Source organism: Meles meles, chromosome 1 (genome assembly GCF_922984935.1).
Source record: "Meles meles chromosome 1, mMelMel3.1 paternal haplotype, whole genome shotgun sequence".
Taxonomy (NCBI): domain Eukaryota; kingdom Metazoa; phylum Chordata; class Mammalia; order Carnivora; family Mustelidae; genus Meles; species Meles meles.
The window spans coordinates 1,762,598-1,769,746 of NC_060066.1; the positions used below are offsets into that span (position 1 = coordinate 1,762,598).

General features: G+C 70.4%; 1 protein-coding gene across 1 annotated transcript in view; it reads right to left on the bottom strand.

Annotated features, from left to right (window-relative positions):
• ADGRB1 (adhesion G protein-coupled receptor B1) overlaps positions 1 to 6,754 on the bottom strand; it is a 76,299-nt gene extending 69,545 nt beyond the window's left edge. Inside the window, 1 exon segment of the mRNA XM_046014090.1 lies at positions 6,563 to 6,754. The gene's annotated coding sequence lies outside the window, so the exon portion shown is untranslated.
• Between the last annotated feature and the right edge of the window lie 395 nt (positions 6,755 to 7,149).

A 7,149-nucleotide genomic window follows, 5' to 3' on the forward strand; every position in this document is an offset into this window, starting at 1 on the left:
TGGGGTGACGCACAGCCAGGCCTGCAGGCGCACAGGAGAGCGAACGTGCGCGCGGACTGGCTCTCCTGGGGAGCGTCCCATGTGGGGACAGTGACAGCTTCTGTCCCAGGGCTAGGGGCTCCCTGCAGGGGCGGGGGCTGTCATGAGGAGTGGGTCGCTGCGGTTCTGCGTGTGGCGGAGGTGTCTGGGCTCTCTCTTCTCTGCATCGCCGGCTCAGGGCCCGGAGTGGGCCCTCCGCCCGCGACAGGCCGAAGCTCCCCTGCCCTGCCCAGCCGGCTGCTGGCTTGCAAGTGGTGCTCCTCTCCACGCCCCACCCCAGGATCTGTGCTCCCCAGGTCCCCAGCCCGATGGGCTTGTCCAAGGTCACCTGCCCAAGGTCGCATGGAGAGGGCCAGCCGACAGCACAAAGGTGGGAAGACGTGGTCAGGAAGGGGCTGGGGGACACATTCCCGTCGTGCGGCTGCCCTGGGCAGAATGTGCTGAGGTCCCGGGGACATTCCGGGCAGGCCTGGCCGAGCGGAGCCCGCGCAGGTCCCGTGGCGAGCGCGAGGAAGGGACGAGCGGAGATCGCAACTCAGCCTACAACTGTTTCACGGAACCGGGGTCCCCTGGTTCCCTGCGTCCCTGCACCTCCTCCACAGCACCCCAGGCTACAGCAAGACTGACGTCCCGGCCCAGTGCTCGGAGGGGCGGAGGCTCCCCCAGCTGGAGGCCGCACCTAGGGCCTCCGCCGCCACCCACAGGTGACCTCTGCTCTCTGTGGGGGGCAGCAGAGGAGGACAGGCAGAGAAGGAGGGGCTGGGGCTCAAGGCTGCCCCCCCCCGGGTGTGGAGGGACAAGGGGACCCGGCGTTCCCGAGCAGGACCACGGGGCCCACAGAGGGACCGGCTGGGGTTCTGAGGAGTGTGTGTGGGTGCGGGGCACACACGCACACACGTGTGCTTGCTGCTTGTGAGGGAGCATGTCCCAGGACAAGTGTGCCTGAAGGAGGCTTTGTGGGGGCAGGGAGAGCGTGTGACAGTGTGAGTGTGTCCCTGGCCTGCACGTGTGTGCGCGTGCGCGTGCTCTTGTCAGGAGGAAGGCTTCCGGAGGTGCCACCTGGGAGGCGGGAGCCGGGGACAGGTCAGGGCAGGTCTGGGCCCAGCTGGGAGCAGGGGCGGCGGGCGGCGGGCGGCGGAGGGCGGGCTCTCCCGTGCCGAGTCCTTCTCCTTCCGTGCGTCCCCCAGGGCACTGGATGTCACCCCCCCTCCCCTGCCCGGGCAGACCACGTCCTCACCAAGACCTGCCCTCGGCACCCCCAACCTCGGCCGCGCCCTTTGCGGCGCCAGCACTCAGGGGCACTGGGCCGCAGGACTCTCGGCCCTGAGTCACGGAGTCTCAGAGAAGCGGCTGGTCCAAAGTCACCTTGCCAAGCAGGAGGGAGCTTGGGGCCATCAACTCCCACGCAGGCTCAGGGCTTTACCGGGCTTGGGGGTGAGGCACAGACTTCAACGGGTGGGGCCTGGTTCTCCCTCCGCGCCCCCCATCCAGGTTTGGGGTCGGTCAGTGACGGCCCCTGGGGCGCCCTGCAGAGCTCCGGGGCCTCCGCCCACCGGCCCTCAGCATCTCCTTCTCAGGGACCCTCAGCCCACATCTCAGCCAAGAGTCGGCACCCCAAAACTGGCAGCCAGCCTCCCCAAACAGCCTGGGCTGGGGCCCAACTCTGGTGCCTGCCCCGAGGCCTCTCCTGGCTTCTGGTGGAGCCGGGGCGCGCACAGGGATCCGCGGCAGGTAGGCGGGCGGTGGGAGTGGCACGAGGATAATCGAGGAGTCAAAGGTGACGGGAGGGGGGGGGGCAGCCAGCCAGCACCCGCAGTGCGCACGGCACATTTCATCTGCCTAAGCCATTTTCCGGACAGACGTACGTAGCTGTTGTGTGGAAAGTCAGGGAACTGCTAAGCTTCACCTGGGACAGGAGGGCCTGGGGTTTGGGGCTGACATGGACGCGCCCTGCTGCCCCTGCCCTGCTTCTGTTCCCCGCGCTGCCACTTCTTAGTTAACGGGCACGGGTGCCTATGAGGAAGGGGGAGGGCACGGGAAGGGAGGGTGAGCAGGACAGAGGTGCTCCTGAGCGTGCATGGTGCTTTGTCCCTGAGCTCCGGCCTTTGCCTTGCCCCGTGACACGGGGGGACGGCTGGCCCCAGCACACAGCTGAGGACACAGAGCCCAGGGAGGCTCCTCAGGAGTCCGAGCCCCGGGCTCCGCCTCCAGCCACCTCTACAGGTCTCAGGGATCCTGGCAGAGAGTGGCCCCCTGGGGGGAGGGGTTCATGTTCCACCCCCTGCCGCTGTGCCCACGGAGACTGTCCCCTCTGAGACCTTGTCCCCGCAGCGGAGGAACACGGCAGCCTGGGATGTGTCCGTGTGCAGTGGGACCCAGGCCCGGGGTGGGGTCTGCTGTGCACACTGAACTGGGCGTCTGCTCCTGTTGCACGTGATGTGGGGGGTCTTAGGTGGGCCAAGGAGGGGGGCACTCCGTCCTGATGAATGTAGCCTGTAGAGCGGCACAGGTGTGGGCTAAGGCGGCCCTTGTCACCAGCTGGGTGGTGTCTCCTGTGACCCCGCTGTCTGCAGGGGAGCTCACCACTGCTCTGGGTGTCCATCGGGCCGAAACACCATCCCTACTGAGGACCCCGTTAATCCTCCCCCAGCTGCCAGGAAGCAGCCCCAAGCCTCTAGGGCTTTGGTCGGGCCCCATTCCCTCTGAAGCTCCCACCTGCCATTCATGGTCCTTTCCAAGTCCTGTCCATTCCTCACAGCTGTCCTGTCACCTGCCACAGGGCCTTTGCACAGCTGTTCCCTTCCCTTCACCACACCCACCCCTTCTGTGGAACCCGGTGAGCTGTCACTTCCTGGCGGAAGCCTCTGTGGGAACCCCACTTCTGGACCCCTGTGGGCTGGCCGCTATCCCTCACCCCCGAGCCGATTCGCAGAGCTTGTCCAAGTGTCTTCACTCACATCGTCCGGTCAGCCTTCACGCTGGGGGCGTGGGGGTGCAACCATGCCCTCCCCATGGCCCTCACTGCGCCCCCAGGGCAAGTGTATACACATGGGCACCCCCAGGTTTAGTCTGTGTGTGCCTGTGGACTGTGCATGGGGGGGGGCATGCGTGTTTACCTGGAAACCACGCTCTGCCCTATGGCGCAGCTGCAGCCAGGGAGGCCGAGGTGGGAGGATTCCAGAGGACAATGGGAGAGTGTGGGCTTGCTGGCACCGACGGGGTTAACAACCCCCTCCGGGTTCAGGGTCGTCCTGGGGCTCGGACAGAGAGCTTGGCTCCCGGGTTCACCTCCTGCCCACGGTGCACACACAGGGCTGCCCAAGGGTAAAAGGCGGCTCAACGAAACACGGTCATCCCGGGCGCGCAGCCGGGGCACACACTCCCGGGAGACCTGCACCGCGCCACGCACGCAGATGACAGTGTGCATGCCTGCACACGCATGCCGGCGGCGTGCGTGCCACACGCGTGCACAAACACGCTCGCGCGCGCCTGTGCACCGTGCACAAGGGTACGGGGGCCGGGCGAGCGGACGGACAGGTGACGGGGCCTGGCCGAGATGCCAGTGACCGGCCGGGCGGGCGGCAGAGGGCCCGGCGGGAGGGCGGGGCGGCCCGGGGCTGCCCAGGATGGGGCGGGCGCGGGCGGGCGCGGAGGAGACGGAAGGGGCGGGCAGGCCGGCGGGCGGACGCGCGCGCCCTCTCCCGGCCGCCCGGGGCAGCGCGCCGCCCTCTGCCACCGCCACCGCAGCCCCGCGCCGGCCGCCCGGGCCCCAGCCCGGAGGTGTCCCCAGGGGGCGGGCTCGGGGGCCCCCGGACCGGCTCCGGGAGACGGGGCCGGGCCCGGCAGGCGGGCCGGGGCGGGGGGTGGCGAGGGCGCCACGCGAGGCTGCCCGCGTTCGGCCGCTCGCCGGGGCCTGCCGGGGCCGCCTAGGACCGGGCCTCGCCGCCGGGTGTCTGCAGGCGCGCAGCTGCCTCGGGACCCGGCCGGCCCGGACGCCGCAGACCCAGACTGCTGCGGGCCCAGCACGCTGGATCGCGGGACGAGCCCCGAGGGCCTGGGCTGGAAGGGCTCCGAGAACATAACCCGCGCTCCCATTGCACGGACGCGGCCGCCGAGGCCCGAGAGGGGCCGGAGCCTGCGGACGAGGGAAGGGGCTTGGAGGGCTCGGCAACTTAGCTGGGTCCCTCCTCGCCGGGGGTCCGCGGAGTGCGGCGGGAGGCCGAGGGCCGCGAATCGCCTTGTGTCCGCCCCCGCGCGGGATCCTTCTCCAGGATCGGAGGCAGCAAACTCCCCGCTCGAGGCCCCCGCGCCGTGCCCGTCCGCGGAGTCGCGCGCCGCGGGGACGCATTCCTGCCGGCCTAGGGCTCGGCCCCCTGCCGCCCGGGCTCCCGGACTCCCGGGCCGTCCCCCGCCCCCCAGATCCAGGCGCAACAAGTCTGAAAGCAGCGCCGAGGAGCAGCGAGCGAGCCGGGAAGGAAGGCACCGGGCTCGGCGCGGGGCGCTCCGGGATCCCCGAATGCGCGCAACGTCCGCCTCCAGGGACCAGGCTCGGGTGGCGGGTGCTCGGGTGACTCGGCGGGCGGCCCACATCCCCTCCCCAGACTGCGACTCTGCGCGAGCGGGGGCGCGCTCAAGAGCCCCTGCCCCCTCCCTCGCCTGCTTGACCTTGCCGGGGTACTCAAAGCTGGACCCGGCGGCACCCGGCGTCCGGGCGCGGAGTTTCTCTGTCGCCTGCGATCGAGCAGGGAGCGGCTCCCTCCCTCGACCTCCCTCTTTGCCTCCTCGACTGCGGGGGTCGTCGGAGAATGGAAGGCTTCAGGGTTCTAGGAGACGCCATGGCCGCTTCTCCAGACCCCAAACACCATACACCGCCTCCGGGAAACAAAAAGGGACCCCAGCCTCGGGTGGTTTCCCCCCCCCTCCACCGCCCGCGCCGCCGCTCCTCCGGGGGGGCGTGGGTTTGTGTCTGTGGGGGAGGGCACCAAGGGTCTCCTTGGGTCCCCAGGGTGGGGTGGGAGCGCGGATCTCCCAGCCATCTCCCTAACACAGTACGCCAAAAAGCTCCTCTAGGGCGGGGGTGCGTGCCCCCTGCCCACCCACGCGCCTTCCGCCTTCCAACTCCTCCCGAGTTGCCGCGAAGGAATTCTTACCCCAGGCCAGGGGAATGGGACGTGATGGGAGCGCGCGAAGCCGAAGGGTGCTAAGGAGGGATGGGTTAAGGCTCGTCAGGTCCCAGCTTGGGTCCTTGCGCTCCAAGAAACTTGGAAGCCCAAAATAAAAGTGGGAAGGGTAAGGTGCCCAGCGGGCTGGGGCCTGGCTGCCAGGCTGGGCGCTCTCTCGGAGCTGCCTGGGAAGTGACCCAGCAGGAGCCGCCGAAGCTCGGGGGAGGCGCCGGGGCTCCGAGCCGCAGCCTCGGTCTAGCTCTCCCGGCCGCCTGGCTCCACGGCGGTTCTCCTCTGCGCCGCCCCCTCTAAGGCAGGCCGGAGGCGCGCTCTGCCTGCCCAGGGGGCCACAGGGACCGGGGACAGGGCGCCTGGCTGTGCTCAGAGCCCCCAGCCTCCCCGGGAGGGGGACGGTGCTCATTCCTCGAGGCAGCTACACGCAGCTCCCAGAGAGCAAGGCGGCGGGGAGGGCCGGCCTCTGCCCGCTGGGGATGGGGACCGAGGAGTGCCCGGTTCCTGGCCTCAATGCTTCGCGCAGAGAGGGCGCGGGGCCGACCTAAAGTTCAGAGCGGCTTATCCGCACGGACTGTCCAAGCGAGTGGAAAAGAAGACGAGAACGGAAGGAGCCAGGTCGTCTGTGTGTGGGGGTGGTGGGGGGCGCTAGGGTAGCCCTCCGCGGATTCAGGGGGGAAGAGAACCTCCGGGGGTCTCCGAAGCCAGTGCCTGGTCTATGGGTGACAGCTGAGAAGATGCCTCCTCCTGATCGCCTGGGGGCTCTGCGTGGGGGGAGGACATCTCTGGCCCCTACAATGTCTGTAGGGGGCTCTGAGTGTCATGAAGGGAAGGGGGACACACTGGGGTGTCTCTCCTTTACCGACCTGGGTCTATGTGTGGCTGTAGGGGGTTACATCTGGGGCTCCCAAAGACCCCTGCCAGCATCTGTATGTGTTGGGGACACAACGGGAACGCCTTCTCCAGCCTGCCCTGGGTCTGTGCATGCGATGGGGAGGGGATGCCTTCCCCAGCCCCAGCTGCCACCCTGGCCAGGCTGCGTGCGTGCACTGGGGGGAGGTGAGCAGCGCCAAGGAGCTCTGCCAGGGCCAGGGTCGCCCCCTCCTCAGCCTGCCCGGTAGGGCGCTCAGGGACCTGCCGGATTCCGGGGCCGCTGCTGGAGGAGGCAGGGGGCTGGGGGGGGGGGGGGCAAACTCCCGAGCTCTGAGCGCAAACCTCGGAGCTGCGAAGCCCCAAACGGCGAAGTTAAGAAGTCCGGGCGCCTGCCCCTCCCCCGACCCCCTCCCACCCTCGCTGCGCCCCTCTCGCCGCGCCCCCAGCCCCCAATTCCCAGCCAGAGCCTTCCTTACCTTCCCCAGTAGCGGCGGCCCCGCCGGCGAAGACTTGATCCGGCGAGTTGCAAATCCCCAGGAGCGCCCCGCGTCGCCGGCGGCCGAGCCCGGAGCCCGACCGAGCAGGGGGGGGCTCCTCCTGCCGCCGCCGCCCCCGGCCCGCTCCAGGCCTAGCCGGACGCACCCCGGGGTGCCCCCGCCGGCGCACGCAGGCCCCCTTCCCCTCCCCCCGCCTGCTGGATCCCCCCAGGCGCCGGGGCGTCCGGATGCCCGGGCTGCAGGCGATGCGGGGCGCGCGGGCCCGGGCCCGGCCAGGACGCGGCGCGGCCGCCTGTGCTCCCGGCTCGCCGGCTCCGCGCTCGCTCCGCCGGGGCCGCCGCCAACGCCGCGCCCGCCGCCGCCGCCTGCGCCCGCCGCTCCCTCTCCGGCCGCCGCCGCTCCGCTCCTCTCGCCTGCCCCGCTCTTCTCGCCTTTTTTCCCCTTCCTGAGGGGGGGGCGAGCCGAGCCGAGCCGGGGGCGGGGCGGCGAGGGGAGGAGGAGGAGGAGGCCGAGGACGGGGAGAAGGAGGAGGAGAGAGGCGAGCTGCTTCCCCCCCACCGGGCTGC